Source organism: Equus caballus, chromosome 15, assembly GCF_041296265.1.
Source record: "Equus caballus isolate H_3958 breed thoroughbred chromosome 15, TB-T2T, whole genome shotgun sequence".
Lineage (NCBI taxonomy): Eukaryota > Metazoa > Chordata > Mammalia > Perissodactyla > Equidae > Equus > Equus caballus.
The window spans coordinates 43,920,022-43,945,389 of NC_091698.1; the positions used below are offsets into that span (position 1 = coordinate 43,920,022).

The 25,368-nt window shown below is 46.6% G+C and overlaps 1 long non-coding RNA gene across 1 annotated transcript in view; it reads left to right on the forward strand.

Moving 5' to 3' along the window:
- The first annotated feature begins 259 nt into the window (after positions 1-259).
- LOC138917655 (uncharacterized) overlaps positions 260-25,368 on the forward strand; it is a 45,325-nt gene continuing 20,216 nt past the window's right edge. The window contains exon 1 of the long non-coding RNA XR_011425963.1: positions 260-393. This is a non-coding gene — a long non-coding RNA (uncharacterized lncRNA). The remainder of the gene's footprint in view (positions 394-25,368) is intronic.

A 25,368-nucleotide genomic window follows, 5' to 3' on the forward strand; every position in this document is an offset into this window, starting at 1 on the left:
CTCCTCTTCACTTTCTTGTGAGGAATGATTCCCCAAAGCCACCTTTCTGAGGGGGCTGGAAGCAGTGGTTGCAGAGTAAGGCATGTATTTCTGACACTGTAGGATGCTCTTCAACCTGAGGAGTGAGTGCAGGGCTGACTTTTCTGGGTCATTGGTCAGTTTGTTCCCAGGACCCACCTGAGAAATCAAAGAACCAACTCCAGTGATTGGAAATTGCTGGACAGAAATGCCCATTCTCCCCACCTGAGGAAGTAATCAACGCCAAGAATGTCCAACTGTGAGTAAAGCCACAGAAGAGAAGGGAGACTCATGTCCGTGGAGCCATTAACAACCCACTGGTGGCTCATCCAGAGAGAACGGATCTGCAAGAGGTGGAACAACCTACAAAAAAAGGTAAACCCTCGCTTTCTCATTTTATGACTTGGCCTTTGCTGAAATAACTATCCTCCTTGGCTAAACAAAGAATTTCCAAGAACTCTATATATCAAAGTCAATGTCATGATGACTGATGTAACACTGTGGGGCCAGGGACAGGCAAGTCTACCACAGAATTCTTGGCCTCCAGCCATTCAGTGCTGCCCTTGCTAACATCCTTGGCCCCTTTGGCCCTTTTACCTGCCAATGCTTCCAACACCAACCCTTACTCTAGGTCACCCACCATCTGCTCACTCCAGGGCTGCCAAATTTTGCTAGAGAAAAGTATTATAACTGTACCACTGGGGCTGTATTCCCACTCCGCAACCACATGTTGGCCCTTCCTGCTCCCACAGTTATCCGTCTGAAATTGGCTGTCTGTTGCTTCCCTTGCAAAGAATTTCTAGATTCCACAAGTCTCCAATTTCGTCCCCATGTCTCTTTCATCTGAGAAGGTCATTTTCAATTTCCTGTGAAGCAAAAAGTCTTCAGGCATACACTACCTCAACTCTATTTCTCTCCACCTTAGCATTTCTCTGTCCACATCCATCTTCTCCTGGGTTGCTCCTATTTCAGAGAATAAGGTGATGTTTTTATTTCCTTGTCCAGGCAAACCCAACTCTGCTCTGGATCCTATCCCTCACTGTAACATCAATTATTTCATTTATTTAAAAAGCACTTTTATTACAGAAAATTTTAAACACATGCAAACGATCTTACTTACTTTTTCAAAGTATTCAAGTATTTTCAAACTCCTCTGGCTTTCTTGCCTGCAAGTTTAGTTCTCCAGCCTTAAAAGCAAATTTTTTAAAAACTATCCTAATCTTGCTACTCCCTTGAGTAAAAGAAATTACTCCCTAATTTCTTTCCATTTGTTTCCATTTTTTTTCCAGATGTTGCCAATGAGTTATTTCCTTTCTCCCCTTTTTTTCTTAACTCCCGAAATCTAGCTTCAATCTCTATCACTCTACTGAAATTCCTCTTTCACCTGCCTGAAATTATACAGTGAGAAAGGGGTTGGGCAGAAAATCTATGCTAGGGCTTTCTGGCTGAGGCCAACACCACTGCTTGGCACTGCCTGTGCTAACAAGGAGCATTTTGACCTCATAGGAGCAGAAACACAAAGGTTCATGAGGCCACGACTTGGCATGGGTGAGCACCTTACACATGCCGTGTAAGGGACCATGCTAAGGACTGCGGATATGGAGGGGAACACACAGGGCTTCCTGCTTTCAGGTTGCTCAGTGTCTTGGGGAAGGGAGACACTAATTACACATACTCACAAATGTGAGTCCAATTAATTACAATTGTGACGGGCTCAAGGGAGCCAAGAGACTAGTCTTCTTAGGATAGGTGCATGGTTCTGTAAGGAAAAGGAAGGAGAGGGTGTGTCCATTAAGGTGACAGGAGCTGCCTGAACAACTGCCAACACCTTGCTGGCCTATCTCCCGACAAGCTCATCTGATCGGTTTGTAGATGAATTCCTGGTCTGTGGGCAGGTTTCCTCCCTGCAGGGATGGGGGAACATAGGCCCTTCATCTTCGGGATCCACCCTCCTGTGGGCCAGGCCTAGACTTGTCCTCTGACTTGCTTTCACAGCAGTGACCACAAGGAGTACACTGTATTGTTCAGGTTCTTGATCTCTTTCTCTGTTTTTGTTTTTATTTTGTGCTTGTTTTGTTTTATACTAGTAAAGATATTGGTTTGGGTGAGGGCTGTGCTCTGGTGGTGGGCCAGGCTGTAAATGGTCTTTTATTCATGACACATGTTTAGCACTGACTATGAGGTAAGCAAGATGCTGGGATACTGGAGGACTCAAAGGGAATAAGCTATGCCTTTGATCTACAATGGCCTATGTCTCATCAGGATAAACAGAAATTTTGGTAGTTAGAAAGTGGAATCGGCTCAAGAACTATTTAGATACTTAGATTATTCTGGAGATAAAAATGGATCCGCTAGGATGCTTCAGCTTCGTGTAACAATTTCTGGCCCAAGGTAGTTTCAGTGCAGGTGGTTATGATCTCACCGAGTCCAGAGTCAGGAGGCTCCAGCGTTTATTCACCCTGTCAGCAGGGGCAGGCCATGGCAGCTCCTCTGGGATCCTCTTCCAGAGGCTCTCACCGAGGCCCTCGGACAGCAGCCCACCCACCCCGCACTGATTTCCGTTTCCCAGAGGTCCCCTCCTCAGAACTGATATCAGATGGGAGAAGCTTAGGCAGCAAAGGGAACCTCAGAATCCGGGGTGTGGTTAGGGTCACCATGGAAACGCCTGGGCGGAGCTTTGGCGATGGGCGGGTCCCCAGGGAGGACTCACATCACGTGAGGAACAGCCCCCCTTACGCCAGCTCTCAGATCCCGTGGTCCTGGGAGCACCAGGTGGCTGCCCTGAGTGGGCCGGTCACTGCCCCCACCCCCATTTGCTCCACCTGTGAAAGGAAGGCTGTGCGAAGGAGGAGCGAGAACTGGGTGCTGCAATGGGCAAGGGTCGGTGTGAACACCCCCCACCCCTAGGGGATGGGAGATGGTGTCAGGGTCGTGACGTCAAGAGGGCCACAGTGAGAGCCGCCTGGCGATTGGCCCGCCAAGCTCCGTGGTGATTGGCCGCACAAGCAAGACCAGCTGAGAATCACTTGGCGATTGGCCAGGAGCGCAGCTGTGACGTCACAGGGAGGCATTGTGACGAGTCAGGGTGGTTATAAAAGCCGTGGCACCTATCTGAGGCCTTGCTGAGAGACAGGGCACCTCCGCCTCTACTCCTTCACTTCGCTATCTCCACCACATTCTTCAACCCGAAGGACAGCGCGCCCTCCACCCATCGTCCCGCCCCAGGCCTCTCACCCACACTATGGGCTTCACCTTCCTGTTCGCCACACCATCCTGCCCCTCTGCGGTCCCGCGAGGCCCGCACCTGCATCTGGCGCCTCAGGGACCCAAACCCGGAGGCGCTCCTCACCTACATTCCCATTTGGAGTCAGAGTACAACAGACCACTCACCTGAGGTGCTGGTGGCCCAGGGACCTTCAGATCTCCGGCATCGAAACTAGATTCAGGATAGGATATCTGAGAGCCCTCCGACCACGTCAGCACACAGCAGCAGACACCCGGCCAATCAGGAGCCCTCTGAGCCAGCTCAGCACAGGGTCAGTGAGCACCCTGGTCACCTAGCCAACTAGGAGCCTCCCACCCCCAGCGCAACAAAGAGCTACCAATGACCCCCCAACCCAGTTGCACACCAGGTGTCTGGCCCCAAGTTTTCCCTTTTCGTTCTGCGATGAGCCCTCCTCTGCCTGGGATGGTCAGCACCCCTGCCAGGCCCAGGTGAGCTGGCTGGAAGAGGCTGCTACCTGGTAGAAAAAAAATACCGAATACCAGTCATGTGCCACCCCCTCAACCATGCTGCACTCAGACAATCTGAGGTCAGAAGTTGCAGAGAGTGAGAAAAGCAGCCTCGGAAACTTCGCATTGCCTCCTGGCTACCTTGGCCCTGGCCATGTCCCTGGCCCCCAGGTGGTGCCCCAACCACCAGAAAGAGAAGAACCAGTCCCAGCTGCCCCCAAACCCCACCACGATTCAATCAATCTGTAAAACAGAAGGAAGCCCAGAAAACTCGACAAAACAACCTGAACACAAAAATGTGGGCATCTTGACCCAGACATGAGAAATCTGAAGCCACCAGTCCAGGCGGAAATCCATCTTCCAGTGGAGGGACCAGGTCAGCGGCTGTCTGTGAGGGCAGAGGTTGCTGCCTCTGTTGGAGCCAGGCTCAGAAACGTCCATGGTTTGTGGCCTAGCCAGTGCTTGGGGCCATTCAGAGTGCGGTCCCCCTGATGGGTCACTGTGCTGAGGTGCTGGTGGGCTCATGGCCTGAAGACCTCTGGCCTGGGACCAACTTCAGCTGTCCTGGTGGCATATCCCTTGGGGAGCCTTTTTCTTCTGGGAGTTCTCTTGTTCAGAGGGAGCAAAGGCTGCCATGCCTTCAAACCAGAGAATAACCAGAGTTGGAAGAGCTGTCCATGGAAATCCGATTTATAAAGGTTTGACAGGCTTTGAGGGAAAGCTGAAATTGACAAAAACAGCTCTTAACATCAGCAGGGAAATTAGTAAGAATCTGTCTGAGAATGTCTCTGAGCTAAAGGATTCCCTAAAACTGTGTGAAGAAGAAAACCAAAAGCTGAAAAATCTGCTTGTCAACTTGGCGTCACAGGAAAGACACGATTTAAAGAATTTGCCAGGGGACAGGGCATCCGTGGACATGGCTGGAGATGAGGAGGGGAACTATGAGCAAGTCCGGAGGAGTCCCTGGCCCTGAGCGTAGAGTCCTTGGCCAAGCTCCTCCAGGCTAAGGGCAGGTCCTCCAGATTGGAGAGGGAGGTGGACATGCTACAAAAACAGGCCAAGCAGAGATGTGAGTGGCAGGCCGACGTCTGTGAGCTGGAAGGCTTCTGCTTTGAAATGCAGGGGTTCCTAGAAGCTTTTGCCTTCCAGGCAACATTTTCATAGTAGCACTTAGAGGTGACATCCCTGCATGCGCCCACCCCAGGAGTACATAGAAGAGGAGCTGGGGCAGAATGTGAGTCACCTCCTTGGATGGAGGTGGCACGAGCTGCATGATGTATGTGAGTTTTCAATATATTGCAATGCAGAAGAAGTGTCCCCAAATGATTGTGATGTACAGCCTGGGATCACGGTCACAGCAGCATGCCACACAAGTTGTCACATTCTCCAGCTGGTTGGGTCTCCACAGGGCAAGCGTCTAACTTGGCCCTCAGAACAGAGCTGTGAGGCGGGCAGGGGTCTCCACGGCTCTGAGAAAGTGTTGGTGAACTCCAGAGAGCTGACACTGAGCGCAGCCTGCCCTTCCCCGTCAATACTTTTCGCAGTTGTTGCCTCCTCTAAAACTCAAAGCCAACCACTGATGTGGGTGCCATTCTGATAGAAAGGAAAGCAGAAGCAGAGTGTCCACACACAGGTATTTCTGTGTAGACCATTTCTGGCCTGAGACCTCACAGCAAGTTTGTGGCAAAACTTGGCTTTGGCCCTGATGTTATGGCTCCAAACTCCAGCCACGGCAGCAGGTGCTTCTCACCCGCAGGCTCCTGTCTGATTAGGGCCTTTGATGAGCAGATGTGAGGGAAAGACGAGGGTGGAGAGAGGCCAGAGGCATGGGATGCATCCTCTGTGTCTGGGTGAGGTGGTGTGGGGTGAGGGCAGCAGGGGAGACACTGGAGAGGGGGCCAGGATGGTGGGCTGCGTGCTCAGAGCCACGGAAGCCCCGCAGGACTGGGGGAGAGACAGGATTTGCTCTGGCTGCTCTAAGTGCAGGGGTGGATGGACAGCAAAAGCAAAGCAGAGCAGGAGACAGTTGGGAACAGGTATGTCTGGAAGACTGGAGGGTGTCCATGGACATGGAGGGTGGTGGCTGCCTCCAAGAGGATCTCTGAGTTGGATGCTGGGGGTCGGGGAGGGAGGAGAACGCCAGGGTTCCAGGCTCACCCCCTCCTGGTGACCATCCCTCTCAGCTCCAAGAGCTGGAGCTCAGGTGAGGCGTGGATCCCAATGAGCTGGGACCCCACGTGGCTCAGGCCAAGGCGGAGGTGGAAAGCCTGAGGTTGTGGCCCAGGGGTGATGCTGGAGGCACACGTCATAGTAAACTGGCCTAAACCGGGGACAGTCATAAAGAAAAGTGGGTCTGGTCGGGGAGGTGAGCTGGAGGGGACTTGGAGGTGTCTGAGCTGGTTTGAGGGCTGCTGGTGTCCGGAGCAGGTCGGAAGGGTGGTGGAGTCCAAATAACCACCAACTGAAAGGAAGTGACTCAGAGCTGGTGTTAATGTAATAAATGTCCACATCCAACAGTGAGGACCTGGAGGAGGTGCGGTTTGAGGAGCAACTTTGGCGAAGGTCTGAAGTGGGGTTAGACACTGTGTGTGACCTGGCTTCTGAGCTGGCCCTTCCACAGGAGAGGCAGCATTTCAGATTCATTTCCTGTCCCCTAGAGACCCCAGGTCTCCTGCACTGGGTGGGGTCTGAGGGGCAGAGGTCAGAGGGCACAGGGTGCACTTGTGTGATCCCAGCACTGGGAACCTCCTCTGCTCAGCTGCTCAGACCCGGCTAAGCCACACCCTGGGTCCCTGGACACAGCAGCCTCCTGGAGGCCAGAGGGACCAGGACCCAAGTTTGGGGGTGTGATCTGGAGATGCTCACCCTTTCCGGATCCCCAGTTCCTTCATCTGTAAAATGCTGATGACTTGGGCGGGAATGGGGTGGGGTGAGCGGGAGGCAAGAGATGGCAGGGTTGGGGAGGGGACGTCAGGAGCAGGGGACTGATGGAATCCCAGGGAGAAAGGGTCCACTGTGAACCAACTCCTTGTCCTGGCCCTTCCTTCCCGAAGGCAGAACATCAGCTCTGGGAGGAGAGCACTCAGGGCTGCCGCCGCCCCACACCCGGCCTTCTTTGCCCCTCTCCGTCACAGGCTGCCACAGCCCAGCACCTGTATTCCCCAGACCCCTCCTGTCTCCTCCACTGCTGCTCGGTGCCCACAGGTTGGGGCCCTGGGGCCTCAGGGAACCTTTGACCCCACTTGGTTATGGTGTATTATTTTTATATAGTGCTGAATTCTATTTGATAATGTTTTTTGTGGATTTTTGGCATCTCTATGCAGGCTGAATATGAGTTTGTAGTTTTCTTTTTCTATACCATCTTTGTCAAGTTAAGTATCAGGGTAGTGACTGCATAAAATAAATTGGAAAGTGCTCCTTTGTTTTCTGTTTTCTGCAAAATATTGTGTAAAATTGATGTGAACTCTTCTTTAATTTTTTTTTTTTGAAGAAGAAGATTAGTCCTGAGCTAACGTCTGCCACCAATCCTCCTCTTTTTGCTGAGGAAGACTGGCCCTGAGCTAACATCCATGCCCATCTTCCTCTACTTTATATGTTGGATACCTGCCACCGCCTGGCTTGACAAACAGTGTGTAGGTCCACACCCAGGATCCAAATCAACGAACCCCAGGCCACTGAAGTGGAACAGGCGAACTTAACTGCTGTACCACGGGGCTGGCCCCTTAACTCTTCTTTAAATGTTTGGAAGAACTCTCCAATGAAACAGTCTAGGCCTGGAGATATCTTTTGGGGGCTTTAAAATTATAAATTCAATTTCTTTGATAGTTATAGGGGTATTTGAATTAGCTATTTCAAATGGGGATGTGGAGTATGTTGTGCTTTTTGAGAAACCCATCCATTTCACCTAAGGTGTCAGTTTGTGTAGGTAGAGTATTCCCTTACTATTATTTTGATGTCTTCTGGGTCTGGACTGATAGACCGTTTCATCTCTGACGTTGATAATTTGCATCTTCTCTTTATTAATTTTGCTAAAAGTTTATCAATTTTATTGATCACTGTTTCATTGATTTTCTCAATTTCATTGATTTCTGCTCTCATTTTTAGTTTCTTTCCTTCTGCTTGCCTTGTGTTTATTTTGCTCTTTTTTCTAGTTTCTTAAGGTGCAAGACAGATGAGTGCTTTGAGACTTTTCCTCTTTTTTCATGTAAGCAATTAGTGCTGTAAATTTCCCTCTCAGGACTGCATAACTGTGTCCCGCAAATTTTAATATGTTGTACTTCATTATAATTTAGTTCAATGGTTTTAATTTCCCTGAGACTTACTCTTTGACTCATAGATTATATAGAAGTGTGCTGTTTAGTTTCCACGTGTTTGGAAATTTTCTTCTCATTTTTCTATTATTTTTAGTAGTATTCCATTGTGGTTGGAAAATGTACTCTGTATGATTTCAATTCTTTTAAATTTGCTGAGGTTTGTTTTACAATCCAACATACAGCCTATCTTATTATATGTCCTATGGGCTCTTGAAAACAGTATGAATTTTTCTGTTGGTGTGTGGAGTGTTCTATAAATGTCTATGTCAATAATCTACACGTGCACCTTAAGAAAAAAGGAGAGCAAAATAAACCCAAAGCAAGCAGAAGGAAAGAAAGAACAACAACAAAAAAAAATAAGAGCAGAAATCAATGAACTTGAAAAAAAATAGAGAAAAATCAATGAAATGACAATCAATAAAATTGGTTAAAATAGAAAACGCTAATTAGATCCTGTTGGTCGCTGGTGTTGTTGAGTTTCTCCTGTATCCTTGCTGATTTTCCGTAAGCTGTTCCATCACTCGTTGAGAGAGCCGTGTTGAAGTCTGCAACCATAGTAGTATTTCTTCTTTCAGTTCTATCAGTTTTGCTTCATGAATTTTGCAGCTTTGTTGTTTGTTGCATACACATTGAGCATTGCTATGTCTTCTTGTGAAATTATCCTTTTATCATTGTGTAATGGCCCTCTCCGTCTCTGGAAATTTTCTTTGCTCCAGAGTCTATTTTATCTGATATTAATATAGCCACCTCTGTTTTCTTTTGATTAATATTTACATGACATATCATTTTTTTATCCTTTTACTTTCAACCTGCCTATATTGATATATTTGAAGTGAGTTTTTTGGAGACAGAATATAGCTGGGTTATATTTTTTCATCCACTCTGCCTGTCTCTTATTTGTTTTATTTATACCATTTATATTTGATATAATTGTTGATATGTTAGGGCTTAAGTCTGTCATATTATTTTTTGTTTTCTGTTTCTTCTCTCTGTTCTTTGTTTCCATTTTTTTACCTTCCTAAGGGTGACTTGAATGTCTTTTTAGAATTCCATTTTGATTTAAGTGCTTTTCAGTGTATCTCTTTGTATGGTTTTTTGTGTTTGTTCTAAGTATGACATTATATGCACAAAACATCATAATCTACTGGTCTCCACATTATACAGGTTGAGTGACGGGCAGGAAGTTTACCTCCCTTTAGGTCCATTTACCTTCCCTTGTTTATAGTATAATTGTCTTAAACATCTCTTTTACTTTTATTGAGAACCACTATCAGACAAAAATATTATAATATTTGCTTCAACCATAAAACATAATTTAGAAAAGTCAAGAGAAGAAAAGTCTACTATAGTTACCCATATTTTCACTCTTTCTGTTGTTCTTTCTTCTTTTGTGATGTTCTAGGATTCTCTCTCTCTCTTTTTTTTTTTTTTTTTTTTTTTTTTTTTGGTGAGGAAGATTGTCCCTGAGCTAACATCTGTGCCAGTCTTCCTCTATTTTGTATGTGGGATGCCGACACAGCATGGTTCAGTGAGCGGTGTGTAGGTCTGTGCCCAGGATCCAAACCCACAAACCCAGGCCACCAAAGCAGAGTATGCAAACCCAACCACTTCTCCACCAAGCCAGCCCTCTTTTCTTTTTTTTCTCCTTTCTTGTCAAGAACTTCTTTTAGCCATTCCTTTTTTTTCCCCCTTTTTTTGGTGAGGAAGATTCACCCTGAGCTAACATCTGTGCCAGTCTTCCTCTACTTTGTATGTGGGATGCCTTCACAGCATGGCTGATGAGTGGAGTAGGTCCACACCTGGGAATCGAACCCATGAACCCAGCCCACCAAAGTGGAGTGTGTGGAACTTTAACCACTTGGCCATGGGGCCAGCCCCAGAGCTAATCTTTTAGAGTAGGTCTGATGGTGATAAATTCTTTAGTTTTCTTTCATCTGAGAGTCTTGATTTGCTCCTCATTCTTTCAAGACATTTTCACTGAATATAGAATCTTGGGTTGACTTTGGAATTGGGTTGAATATAGAATTCTGGCTATTTTTCAGCACTTTAAAAAATATGCCACTTCTGATTTCTATGGTTTCTAATGAGAGATCCACTGTCATTCGAGTGGTTTTTCTCCCCCTATAGGAAAAACATCATTTCTCTCTCACTGCTTTCAAGACTTTTCTTGGTCTTTAGTTTTCAGAAGTTTGATAATTATGTGTGGTCTTAGTCTGCTCAGCTGCCATAACAAAATACCATAGACTGGGGGGCTTAAAGAACAGACATTTACTTTCTCATAGTTCTGGAGGCTGCAAGTCTGAGATCAGGGTGCCAGCATGGTCCGGTTCTGGTGAGTGCACTCTTCCTGGCTTGCAGATGGACACCTTCTAGCTGTGTCCACACATGGCAGGGAGCCAGAGAGCAAGCTCTCCAGTGTCTCTTCTTATAAGGGCACTAATTCCATCACAAGGGTCCTGCCCTCCTCTAAACCTAATTACCTCCCAAAGGCCCCACCTCCAAATTCTGTCACATGAGGAGTTAAACCTTCAACATGTGAACTTGAGGAGGGGACAAAATTCAGTCCATAGCATGTGTCTTGGTGTGGATTTCCTTGAGTTTCTCCTGTTTGGGTTTTTCTTGGTTTCTTGAATCTTTAGGTTTATATCTTTTGCCAAATTTGGGAGATTATCAGCCATTTTTTCCTCAAATACTTTTTAATCCCCACTTTTTTTCTTTTCTCATTCTGGGCTTCTGATGACACAAATGTTACATTTTTTTTGCTATAGTTTTATAGGTACCTGGAGTTCTGTTTTTCTTTTTTTCAGTTTTCTCTCTGTTGTTCAGATGAGGTAATGTCTGTTGTCTTATCTTCATGTTTACTGACTCTTTCCCCTGTCTTCTCCATTCTGCTATTGTGCCCATTTATTGCATTTTAAAAATTTCAGTTATTGTATTTTTTCAGTTCTAAATTCTCAGTTTAGTTCTTCTTTATTGTTTCTGTTTCTTTGCTGGGAATTTCTATTTTTTCATTTGTTTCAATCATGTTTGCAATTGCTTGTTGAAGCATTTTTATGATGGCTATTTTAAAATCCTCATCAGATAATCCCAACATCTGTGTCATCTTGGTGTTGGGGGTCTTTTGATTGTCTATGTTGCTCAAGATGACATTTTTTCTGGTACTTGAGATGATGAATGTTTTTCAATTGTATCCTGGATATTTTGGGTGTTGTCTTATGAGTTTCTGGATCTTATTATATCTTATGTGTTATCAGGTGACGAGACTATAAAGTGTGGCTAGCAAGTGCAGCCCCAGTTATGTGCTCAAACCAGATGGAGCAAATTTAAGTCTGACCAAAACTACAGCTGCTCAGCCTGGTCAGACACAGCTGGGAAATTATGGAACAAATTGTGTGGGAAGTCAAGTCATCAAGGTACTCTCCCCTGCAGGCATCGATGAGATCCCATGCCAACTAACAACATGTTGTTTGCCAAATTTATTCCTAAGGATGGGTGAGAACTTTGTAGTCACCAAAACTATGGTTGGGAGTGGGGAGTCCATGACAGGTGCCTCAAGAAATGTCTGTTTTGCATGTTGAGTGCATTTGAGAAGTTTAGCCTGTGCAGATGGGAATCAATATGGATGGACTTACTGGAATGGTTGGTATTGATGTTGGGCTCACTCAAAACTTAAATCAAGGCATCCCCTTCTTAGGTGCCCTCATCCTAGGCATCATCCTCCAGGACCCCCAAAGGGAGCCTGGGCCAGGGGGTGAGCCAAGGGTGAGCTAGCTCTGCCAACGTGCTGGAGCACTGTACTGGTATAAGATGGGACACATATTCCTCTCCCTTTCCACTCCCCTCAATTTCCTGCTTAGGAATGACCTCTGCCTTTATCCCTACCACCAAAGTGTAGTCACAAAGGGAGAACACCCTGGTGGTCACCCCACCTGAAAGCCCCAAAGGCCAATCTCTTTCTCTCCCTGTATCAGCCCAGGGCAGGTGTGTGGTCCTCCCACATCCACCTGGGCACTCCCTCAGGGAAATGAACACCTTACCAGCAACTTCAGAACCAGGCGTCTCATGGAGGGTTCTTCCTCCAGGCAGCCAGCCACCCAGGACCATTCTCAGGCCTAGCCCAGCCTCCTCCGGCCTGCAAGCCCCAGGTGCCTCCAATGGGTTTCCTCTTGTTCAGATTAGCCAAGGCCAGCCTCTACAGTTGCACCAGAGAACCCAGGTGATATAGTACTCCTGAAATAATTTTCCTTTTCACATCATGCCAATTAGAATGAGGACTATCCTCGATCCCCCTAAAGCTTGGTTCAGGTATTTCAACCTCAGGTTGATCATGGCTGGCCCCACAGACAAGGCAGTGCATTCACTCAGGCTAATGAAAATCTACCTTTGGGAAACTCTTTTCCCAAAAGTAACCCTGACCCGTTCCTGCATGGGAGCAGGTTTCCTGAAATGGAAGTGATGGCCTGAACCACATTCTCAAAGTCAGGGGTTTCAATTCCACAAGACTTCTTCAAAGATGAGCTCACCGTGTTCATCTCAGGCTCCTCAGTGTGGTGGTGGTGAGAAGCCTGGACCACAGGGTGCTGGGTCTGGAGCAGATGGCTCAGGGTGCAGCCACAGAGATATCCTGGGCATGACTCAGGGTTCTGCGGGTATCACAGGACAGTCAGCCTGAGGGAGCATCACTGTGCAGTGACACGTAGAAGGCCCTGCATTTGTAGACATCTGCTTCCTACTATGAAAATAAGTAAAACTCACAGCAAGTGGAGAGATCAGGTTCAACAACAACATGTGACCAGGTCTCTGGGGCCAAATCACAGAGATAAAGCTGATATTACAGTGTTCCGTTTTTGAATTTCAGATTTTCCAACGCAAATTTAAAATATAACTCATTCATTTGCTGCATTTGCAGTAAACTGTTTCCCATGGCTCAGCAGGAAGAAAGACTCCCCCCCTCCCCGTTTCTGCCCTGATTGGCCCTGCAGGCCCCCTTGTTCCTTGGCCATCTGCAATCAGGGCCCTGGGGCAGCCTCTGTCCTGCTGGCCACAGGAAAACAGAATGAACATGTGGTAATTTCTGAATCAGAGCAATATAAATGTTGCTAAACACACAGAATGAGTTGAAAGAAGAGGCAACAGAATGGGATGGAACCGAAAGACTGTCTGCCATCCACCCATTTGATAAAGATGACCACTGGGCATCGAGGGCACGGGCTGTGCTGAGCACTGGGCACAGAAGTGGGAGGGGAGGTCAGAGGGGGGTCTGGGGTCCATGGAAGAACTCCACAAATCCCACAGAGACGATCACTCCTGACTCCCCACCAGCAAGTGGCCTGATCCTCCCACTTGCTCACGCCGCAAACCAAAGTGTCCTCCTGGCCCTCCTCCTCCTGGCGCACGCCCCCATCACCACAACCACGCTCCCCCACTCCCGGGCCACCATTCTCCCCACGGGAGCCTGAGTGACCGGCTGAGCACCTCTGCTGCATCCTGCAGGCCCTCCTTGCTTCCAGGATGCAAGCTCCTCGCCCGGCTCTGCCCTCGGGAGCCCCACAGGCCTGCATGTCACTCCCTCATTCACTGGCCACTCCTCCTCCTCCCCATCTCCATGCTCCTCATCTCCTTCAGGACCCCCCCAGGACCCCTGCAGAGAAGGCCTTCACCCAAAACTAGCATGTTACCCAGCCCCTCCGTCCATCCCCTGAGCTCACTTTGTTCTCCTCAAACACTGGTCCCAGTAGGCTGTTAGAGTCATGGTGATTGCTTCATTGGACTGTGCCCCAAACATGACCCTGGTGGGCACAGGGACTGCACTGAACCCCTCAATCTAGTCAGCACCCAGTAATCAGTTTGCTCTAATGAGTGTGTTGCTCTTTAGGGCAGGCCACATTTAAAGAAACAGTCCACCTCGACCTAGTTCTGTGCCGTGTAGAGTAATATTTGAAACAGTAGCTGTTCATCCATGGGTCTCACACTGACCCCTAAATCTTTCTTAAGCGCCTGTGCCTTAGAGCATAGTTCCCGTGAACAGGACAGGGTATTCCCCTGGACCCAGTACGGGCCTGCTCTGTTGTTGGTGAACCATGCATCGAATGCAAGTGGAAGCGAGTTCCTGAGGCAGACAGAGCCCTGGGTTGGCAGGACCACTGGAGGGGATGAAGCCCCGGCTCCCAGGGGCCCACAGCCATGCATGTCAGGGTGCTGTCCAGGCTCCAGGTGCTTGGCACTGATGCGGAGCAGATGCTGGCCTCACCTACCTCCCGGCCCACGCTCCTCAGGGCAGCATCTGCGGCCTCATGTGTCCACCACTTCAGAAAACCAGACTCATTCCTGAAATGGGAAAAGGCAAGTGAAGAACTAGTTTTCTAGTGCACAGAGAAACATCTGAATAAAAGAAATGGTGGCTTGTCTGCCTGCAGACAGCTGGAAAGGTCATAGCGTGGTCTAGTTCACGGGCTGTTCGCACCAGCAGCATCTGGGTGGTGCTGGTGCCTCGAGTCTCGGCCACTCGCCAGCTTGTGAAAGGCCACCAGAGCTCGGGTGTTCCCACCAGCCACGAGAGGGATTAACTCACGCTTCTCACACATCACTTTTCTGTCACGTTGCGTTTTGGGGGATGATGTAGGTGAACATTTTTCTCTACAAACCTTGGTGGAAATTGCTGTATTGAGAGGCACTTGGGTTCTGGCTGGGTTGGGGTATTGGGAGCCACACGAGAGTGACCTTGTCTCTTCTGGTTCCCAGTCTGACTCCACCCAGGGCGTCCCTCACACACTGATGGTGCAGGGAGAGACTCGGTCAAGGTTTGTTGAACGAATGTTTGCACAGAAAAATGATGCACCAGGGCTAGAAGGGGTGTGGGCGGCAAGTGGCCACATTCCAGACCCAGGACTCTAGGGTGGGGCATCCCAAAGCAGGACTCCCACACTTTTGATTTCAGAAGTCAGTAACACTCCAGGGCATGCCATAGGGTCACTACCTTTCTATTTCCAGAAATAAGAACACGAAGTGCAGTTCCATCTACACTGTCACCTTCTCATATAAGGAGGGAGATTTTCCCACCAACTGGGAAGGACATAACTTCAGAGAAAAACTAGTCCCTTCTGAGAAATGAAAGCAGGTGGCTGATTGTCCAAGCCAAGCCCCTTTGAGGGTGAAGGGACATTCCTCACTGTCACAGGACATGGGTGGGCACAGAGGATGTGCAGTCACCCTGCTGGGAAAGGGCAACTGTGACTTCCTTGGCCCCCAGGCTACAGGTGTCCTGGAAGCCACATGAAGAAAGTGCTCAGGGAAGCAGGTGTGGTCAGATGATGTGTCAGCCACCACTGAGAGGCCAGGACGGGAATGGAGTCAGAAACTGGCTGGCAGAAGGTGAGGTGGTCCTGCTGGTTCCATGTGCAGCCCTCCAGCTGCTGCATCATGGGCCCCGGCAGCCTTCTGCAGAGGACTGCTCTGTGTGACTGACCTGCTCAGGCCACAGGGGCAGGGAGTGGAAGTGCCTGGAAGTTAGGTCTCCCCAAGGGAACCCTGAGCCTTTGAGACTTTGGCTGGTTGGTGCTGGAGGAGGCAGGTGTAACTTGTGCCCAGAGCCCCACACCATCAGATGGTGCCTTCGCATGACACAGCCTCTGGTGTGCTTTGCAGGTGAACTTGGGAGCCACTGGGGAGGCAGCTCCTCCAGTCCACTTGCCAAGCCAGCTGCGGAGGAGAGCTCCCCAGGCTGGGCAGCCTTGCACTTGGTGGGGGTGCCGCTGCTGCCTCTGACCTCCTGCATGCCCCGCTTCTGAGAGAATGGGATCTCGGCAGCACTGAGAGCCAAAGGCAGAGGCTCACTCTCCGAGCCAGGTCAGCCCCTCAGCCCTCATCACCCCTCCACCTTCCCATCCCCAAAAAGAGCCAGCAGGACCCTCAGGGAGCTCCAGAACCATCAGCATCAGCATAGCTAGGATGCGGGCATGCCCAGGACCAGGAGGTCGCACCCTTAGAGAAGTCAGGGTGGGGCCAGAGGAAGTAGCAGGACAGAGGATTTGAATGGAGAAAGATGGAGTGTGGTGACGGCTGCTGACTTGTCCACTGGGCAAGTCACCAGGCAAGACCCTCCACCAGCAAAAAGATTACAACCGGCTGAAGGCTCAGGTGATGGTTCGCATTTTTTAACAACAAAGTATTTTTTATTAAGGTATGTACATTTTTTAGACATATGCTACTATACACTTAATAGACCACAGTATAATGTAAATATAACTTTAATATGCCCTGGGAAACCAAAAATTCATATGCATATGCATATGAAATTCGTATGCAATATTTGCTTTATTGTGGTGGTCTGGAACAGAACTCACAATATCTTTGCGGTATGCCTATATGACAGTGGTCCCATAAGATTATATAGCCTAGGTGTGTCGTAGACTATACCATCTAGGTTTGTGTAAGTTCATTCTATGATGTTCACACAACGACGAAATCACTTTACGATGTATTTCTTAGAACATGTCCCCGTTGTTAAGCCATGTATGACTGTAGTGCCACAGCCTGTAAAGGTATCTGAGCCTCTGCTCCCCTCTCTGTAAAACGAGAGTATTAGCAGCATCTACCTCCTGTGTCGTTGGGAGGACAGGATGAGATAAAGTACACAGAGCATAATACCAGGCCTACAGGAGGTTCTTAATAAATGTCCGATATTATTATTTTTGTCACATCACTACAATCAAACTGAATTGCCTGGTTTCCCCACCCAAGTTCTAGGATTTATTTCCCATCCCTCTACTTTTGCTCATACTGTTCCCTCTGCCTGCACCTTCCACCCATCATCTCCACCTTCTGAAATCCCTCCCATACTCAAAGGCCCTGCTCAGACGCCGTTTCTTTGAACTTCTCCACCGCCTGCCACAAGAGCTCTCTCCTTGCCCCTCTGAACATTAGGGATCTTCGCTTCCCACACTCCTGAGGATTCACACTGCCTCCTGGTGAGTGCGTGAATGCTTTATCTCCCTACCAGTTAGGGCAGGACTATGTCTTACTCATATTTAATATCATCTCCACAGCCCCACACAGGGTCTGGCCCAGAGCTAAAACTTGGGAAACTTTAATCAAATGACTAAGTGGATGACATTTCCTGTTTCTCAACAATAAAGTTTCATCTTGATACCTGTCTATTGAACAAACAATTATTACGCATCCTATTAATCTTATCAATACATCTTATTAAGCCTGGGATTAATGAATATGGTCCTTACCCTCTCGATGCTTACAGCCTAGTTCAGAAGATGATACTTTCAGAAAGAAAACTGAGAACAAGTTGGGGCAATATTTAACACTGTGTTTAATCAACTGTAATCAAATTTCATACTATGTAATCCAGACAGACAGTTTCCTGGGTGGTCAAGCTAGGGAGGAGTCTGGAGGAGTTAGAAGGGGAGGAGGGGAGGGGCAGTGGCAGAAATCTTCACTAGAAGGTTGGGATCCCCAAAAGGCAGAGGAATTCAGGCAGGGAGAGGAGGAAGGGTAATTTTACAGCAGAATAATTATACCTGCTGGCAAGGGGCAGGGTGGGGGGAGCGCAGATAAACTAATGAGTGTGCCACCTACTAAGCTAATGACTCTTTGTGCTGGAGTATCAGTAGAGGACAATGGATGCCAGCCACGCTGTTCACATGCAGTAATTATCATCATTATAAACACCAGGGATTAACGTTTACCTGTCAGAAGTCCATGTGAATAACGTCTGTCTCTCAAACCTGTGGCTAAATAAAAGCAACTGCCATTCCTAGAGAATCAGCTTCGATTAAAGAAGTTTCTTCATTTTATTATTCTTCTCTTTTGAGGCTCTAAGTTGCTATTCAAATTAATAAGGTCCCATCTCCACGCTTCACGAAGAGAAGGAGATTTGCCAGGAAGTCAGACTTCCCTCTCAGCCACGTGTGTGTGGCCTTAAGTAAGGCATGAGCCAGTTGTGAGTTATGAAATGTAACTTCAGGAATCCTAGAAAGAAACCTACCGCTCCCAAAGATCTCCCCCAGGAGTCTGTCCACATGCCCGAAATGACGCCCTTATATATCATGCAGCTGTGTCCAGTTCTCTTCTTACAAACGTAAGTTTTCTTGAAGAAGGCCACTTTTCGTCTCTGATCTTTTGGTTTGGATGTGATTAGCATTCATTTGAGGGGAGGAGAGAAGACATAGAAAGACATGGAGGACCGGTCCCTACACAGGAAAAGTGGAGGGCAAAGTCAGCACTACCGTGTCTGGTCTAAAGGATGAGGCCTCCCGTCCCGAGACTGCCGAGCCTGGACCGATTCCTGTGCTTCTGCAAATCCTGTGGTAAGCGGGTAGTAAGTGCCTGGAGTCCGCGGCAGCCCACCCCTCGGACGTGAGGAGTAACGGCTGTCCCCCCGAGGGAGAGCACGTCGTGGCAGGGCAGCTGACTGTGCGCGGATCCTCCGTGGATGCAGCTATGTAAAGTCTTATGAAACGCCAGGGGCCGGCCCTGGTGCTGCAGTAAGGCCGTGAAAGGACTGATACCCGCACAGGACACGGCTCAGGCCCCTGTCCACAGCGCCCTCGCAATGGCTTCGACGTAGGCCGGGCAAAGGATGCTGCGCCTGCCCTCCCCGGGCCCACCCCGTGTTGCAGGTCTCCTGGGCCCTCGAGGCCTGCTCACGCCGAGTTTCAGTTTCACCTAGACTGGAGGGGTTTAAATGAATGCCTTGTTTTATCCGGAGTCGGAGTTCGTGGGATCCTATTTCTGTCTCTAACCCGGTTCTCATCTTCTGTCTCTAAGTTACTCTCCCTTGACTCACAGTCCCCTAGCGCTTTCACCGGACAGCGGTCGGCACTGGTGCTGCCACCTGCAGGCGAAAGGGGGAATTGAGCGAACAGTAGCTGGGCGGCCAATGACTGGAGGATTTCAGCACAGGGTAGAGCGTGTTTGTCACTGGAACTACTGACGTTTAAATATATTTATTCCGAAGAGCACAACAATTGGCGAAAGACTTGATCGAGCCTCCGCACATCCCCTGGAGATTCCCCTTTGGTTTGTCTTCCGTTTTGTGGATTTGGAAGGGAATTGATGATATATACTTGCACAAATGCAATTCAGTGATGTAAAACAGATGTTCGCCACCAAAGCGTGTAATTGATCCACATGGATGAGCACCACCTCCATGATGTTACTGTGACTTCCATCACGGTCAGCTCTGCCTCGCCTATATTAATAGCTCGGAGTGGCCCCAGTGACATCACTAGTGGTCATCTGGGTCACTGACAGCCCAGTGGGATATTCCATCACACTGTACTCTGTGCCATAGTGACTCTTTCTTCAAGCATGCCAATATTATGATTTTTTAAATGAATGATTGCTTAAAAAATAATTTTAGAACAGTTCCATTAAAGTGATGGTTAAGTGTACAGGCCCTGAGGTCAGGCTGTGTGGGTTTGAATCCTGACTCCAACTTTTTAACTTTGTGGGCTTGAGAGAGTCACGTATTCTGTCTATGTCTAGTTTCCTCACCTATTAAATGGAAATGATGATACAGTCCCCACAGGATTGTTGCATTTTAAATAAGCTAATACATGGGAGCAGTATACCATACCCGCAGTATGGTATGCTGAGAAAGAAAGCATGCCCTGAGCTCAAAGCGTCCAGTGGCTCCCAAGTTGACCTGCAAAGCACACTAGAGGCTGCGTTGTGCAAAGGCACCATCTGATGGTGTGTTCAGGCTTTTCCACTTGCTAGTTTTGGGGATATGGGATGAGTTACTTCACTTCTCTGTGCCATGGGTTTCTCACCTATAAAATGATAGACAAGAGTATCCATCTCACAGGTTATTTATTGGACTTAAATATGTCTACTATGCTTAGACACAGTAAGTACCCAAATATTAGTCTTTTAAGCCTAAACTAGTTTTTGTTATTTTCAGCATTCTGTTGTTTGAAAGATTCTGGTTTTTAGACTCCTAGATAAACAATTTGATCTGTTTATTCATCATCTTATAGTTGCCTTGAGTACAATTGTATGTAATGCTCTTACCTCCTTGGGAGGAAGATGTCCTCATCCCATTTTGCAGATGAAGAAACTAAGGCTCAGAGTAGTTTAGTGACTAGCCTGATGTCATACGGCAAGCAGAACCAGGATGCACACCAGCTCTTCTCTCCCCAAGACCAGGGTTCTTTTCACTCTATCACGGCTGCTTTATAATTCCTCTGAAAATGATGGATACATATTTTATTTTACAACCGTTTGCCGGCTATCTAGGCAGTAGCTGAAATTTTTCAAGTTCCCGCAACTTCCTAAAACCAGCCATCAAAATTTCAAGGAAACTAGAAGGAATACAGTTAGCGCCTTTTCTTTGGAACAAACTTTTTCTTCATGACTTACGAGTGGACTAGCCTATTAGCTGTTACTTCTGGAGGGGTGGGTGGAGAAGATAGCAGGTCAGGCCACCGGAGCGGGGGGGAGGACCAGCATCTCAAGAACCGCCACTGCATTAACTCCTGTGCTCTTCCCACAGTCCTGGCACCTCTCACTCCCCCTTTTGAAATGCTCGCCCGCAGTAGGGAAATTACTTATTTCTCCCTCTGTCTTCCCTGACAGACTGTGAGCTCTGTGAAGCTCAAGACTACCTAACATGCCAGTTCTCTAAAGCTCTTTCATTTTCCTTTCTGCAAAGAAGAAACACTCTTCACTGAAAGGAGTCAGGAAACAAGATGTTATTTCTTTGAACACTTGATAACAGATCCATCTCAATCTATAGACAAAGAGATCAGGAATAGATCTGATCATTTTTGGCCAAATGTCTCATTGAAGATCTTCCTTTCCTGATTAGTAACAATAACATCTATCAAATGCCAACCACGAGCACCACTAAACTAAGCATGCTGCACGTGTCATTTAAGTCCTACAGTAACACCATAGACCAGATACTCTGGTCATCCTCATTTTACTGATAAAGAAGCAGGCTGAGAGGGAGCTTGGCTGGACAGCTTCGCACGGCTAGCAAGTAAAGCAGCAGAACTGGATCTTGAACCCAGGTGTGTCTACCACCGGAGAAGGCTCTCATCTCCGCCCAGCCTACTTCCCAGGACTGGTGGGGCAGCTGCTGCTGGGCTTGCACAGGGGAGCTGCCTGATGTGGAGCAGGGATGGAGCGAGTGTATGAACACTTCCTACCCCAACCATCTTGATTCCTTCTCTTTGATTTATTTTCCACCTCAAGCAGCTGGGGTTTATACCAAAGTCATCTTCTTTGGCTCCTTCCCCACCTTTGCCTGGCATTCCTAGGCGTGACACAGGCCCCAGAGGGCCCCAGGGTTCCTGGCACCAGGGCAAGGGGGAATATCCAGTGTCGGAGTAAGAGATCAGCAAAGCCCTCCATGTGACAGAGGGGCACTTGCCTTCCTAGCGAACTGCACCCACACCTCCGCTGAGTGATTCTGATGACGATCAGCCAGGCAGAGACATTGTTTCTCCCTCAGCAGGTCCCAAATGCCCAGCTCACAGGATCAGCTGCTCCTCACATGCTCCTGGCCCCAAAGGCCAAATGTTTCCACTTGGTTCCTGCAGTCCTGAAGCCACCCCATTCTCTTCTCGCATCCCTGTTTGTCCGTACCCACCAAACCTCTTAGGACCGGATCCATTCATGACTGACGGTGCACACAGCCAATTTGTTTCTGGGATTTGATTCCAAATACTCAACAACTCCAGGAATTTCGGCGATAACTGTACAGGTAGTCCCAGACCTTTCATGGCTTCTGTTCCCAAGATTTTTTTAAAACTTTTCAAAGGTTTTGTAGAATTCCAAACTCATTTTCCTGTCATATCTGGGTCTAAATAACCATTGGGTCCTGTGGCAGGCCCCAGAAACTACCTGTGACATACTGGACACCTGCAGTGGAAGACAGAAGAAAACCGAATACTTCTATGCTGACATGGCACCACAGCTAGAGAAGGAGGAAAAGTAGGTGGAGATCCTGAAAGGAAGTTCTGAGCTTCTTCAGAGGCCATAGAACAAGAGCTGCTCAACTCCTAGATGCAGAGAAAGCATGCAGAGAGCTTGTCAAAATGCAGATTCCAGGGCCCCTCCCCCCAGAGACTGTGATTCCTGGGGTCTGAAGTGGGGCCCAGAGCCTTCAGGATCAACAGGATCTCTTCCAGTGCAGGAGGTCCATGGATACACTCAGAGTAAGGCTCCTTGAGGGACCAAGAATACCACCAGGGAGGAGGACTCAGAGAGCAGGGAGAGAGAGAGGATTTCTTGAGGAAGGTGTTCAGAAGGGAGGGCAAGCAGGAAGGAGAAGATAGGGGGGGGGGCACGTGCTACGGATGAGAAAAAGGTTCAGAGACGCCCAAAATCCCACATCCTGAAGGAACCTAAAAGTTAAGATCTTTATACAACTCTCAAATCCCACTTTTCCAGAAAGCAAGTAGGCAGACTCTCTTAAACACACACAGTATGGGAAACGCAACAGTGGTTCATCACACTCTTAATTCTTCTTCTTAGGATTACTTTTGTTCTACTGAACCAAAATCTGTCTCCCTTAATTTTTCTGTCTGATCCTCACGGAATAAGAAAGTTTAGAAAACTGATCAATGTGTGACTGACTTATACCCCATAATCTTCCTACAGATGATTTTTTTTAAGTTTTTTAAACAACTTTATTGAGATATAATTGATATATAATAAAACGCACACGTTTAAAGTGTACAATTTGATAAGTTTTCATATATGATACACCTGTGAAACCATTTCCACAATAAAGATAATAAACATATCCATCACCCCCAAAGTTTTCTCATACTCTTTCATCATCCCTCTTTCTGCCTCCCTGCCCTGTGCCTAGGCAACCATTGATCTGATTTCTGTCACTATAGATTACTTTGGATTTTATAGACTTCTATCTAAGTGTAAATTTATAATATGTCCTCTGTTTTTGGTCTGGCTTCTTTGCTCAGCGTTTTGAGATTCATCCATGTTGCTGCATGTATCAATACTTCATTCCTTTCCATTGTTGAGTAGTATTCCATTGTATAGATACCCCACAATTTGTTTATCCATTCACCTGTTGATGGACATTTGAGTTGTTTCCAGTTTTTTGCTGTTACAAAGAAAGCCTCTATGAACATTCATCTAAACTCTTTGCATGGACATATGCTTTCACTCTTCTTGGGTAAAGATCTAGGAGTGGAATGATTAGATCACACGGTAGGTATATGTTTAAGTTTTTAAGAAATTGCCAAACTATTTTCCAAATGACTGTACCATTTTACATTCCCATCAGCAGTGTATGAAAGTTCCAGGTGCACCAGATCCTTGTCAACACTTGGTATGGTCAGTATTTTTCATTTTAGTCATTCTAACAGATAACCATTAGTAGCTCATTGTGGTTTAATTTGCATTTCTCTAATAATCAATGACGTTGAACACCTTTGCATGTACTTATTTGCCGTCCATATGTCTTCTTTGTGGCTGTTCAAATATTTGGCCCATTTGGGAGAAGGGGAATTGTTTTCTTATTATTGACTTTTTTATCATGGTTAAATCAAGAGTAGTGTGTTTAATTTATTGTCTTGTAAAAACATTCCATACTTTATGTTCTTTATTTACCCAAAGACACAGATCGATAAAGAAAATACCAGCAAATGAAAAAATAAGAATAATTTACCATGGAATAATATAGAATGTTCATTAAGTTATTAAACAGCTCAAAGATACAATCAAATGCTTCTGGATCCAAGAATTGCTTAGTTCTGCTTCTGAAAGCTTTGTAACCTGAAAAGGAATTAAATACAGGAAAAGAAAGAGCAAGTTCAAAACTCAAATTTGTGAATTAAAGCAAGCTCTATAAAAAAGGATTCTAAATGGAAACAAACAAACAAAATATTTGCTCAAGAGACAAATACTGAACCAAACAACTCAAAACTATGGACTACACGGTGCTGAATGTTACAATGAAATGCTTTAAAGTGTGCTATATAAGCTTAGAAAATGTGCTGAGTTTACAAGTTGGCATCTCCATTATTTTGTATTCAAGTTGCTCATAAAATGACTTTTTCGATCTTGAACATCAGAAAGCAGCAAAAACTGACTTTAAAAACTGCCTGGAAAATTACATTAGGCTAAATTGTGATACTTTAATGCTGGTAGACAATGACAGACTATCAAAGAGGTCATAGTAAGCCACAAAGCCCCTGAGAAGCGAGTGACAATTTAGCGTTTTCATATCATGAGGAAATACTCATTCTGTTTACCAAAGATAGCTGTAGGAATCGTATTCATGATAAGACAAACACCTGTGAAAAATGTGAAATTTATAACATCATAAAAATGCTTTGTATAAAATGCTAATATCCTAGATAGTCAGGCTGACCTGGAAGCCTCAGTTGGGTTCCTGCTGGAGCTCATTACCAAGTTCAGCATGGGCGCTGGTCTTTTTTAAAGGCAGCATGTTATTCTTAAATTGCTTCTCGGACTATCTTCTGAGCGTTGTGATGACCTCTTCAAATGGTGAGCAGCTAGGGTATATTTTTATTCTTTCCATAGTTCTTTTTCCTCTCTGATGTTCCAAGATTCCTTCTTTGATCCTTCTGTTTCAAGAATTTCCTTCAGCCATTTTTTTAGAGTAGAGTGGGTCTGCTGGCTACACATGCTCTTCATTTTCTCTCATCTAAGAATGTCTTGATTTCCCCTTTATTCTCAAATGATGTTTCCACTAAATATAGGATTATGGTCTGACCAGTTCTTCAATTTCAGCACTTGAAAAATGCTTTTGCCGCTTCCTTCAGCCTCCATGGTTTCTTATGAGAAATTGCTGTCGTTCAAATTGTTTTTCCCCCTGGGCAATGTGTCATGTCTCTCTTTCTGCTTTGTTTTAGTTTTCAGAAGTTTTATTATGATGTTCCTTGGTGTAGTTTTTTTGGGGTTATACCGTTTGGGGTTCACCAGTTTCTTGAATCTTTAGGTTTATGTTTCTTGTCAAATTTGGCTAATTTTTAGTTATTATTTTTTTCAAACTTAGGACGTTATTTTTCAGTTCTAATTTTCCATTTGGTTCTTTTTCATATCATCTATTTCTTTGCTGACACATTCTATTTTTCATTTGTTTTAAGGATGTTTATAACCACTCATTGAAGCATTTCTATAATAGTTTCTTTAACATTTTTGTTAACATCTGTGGCATCTCAACGTTGGCATCTGTTGACTGTCTTTTCTCATTCAATTTGGGATTTTCCTTGTACTTGACATAAGGAGTGATTTTCTATTATATCCTGGACACTTGGGAATTTGTGTCCTAAGACTCTAGATTTTATTT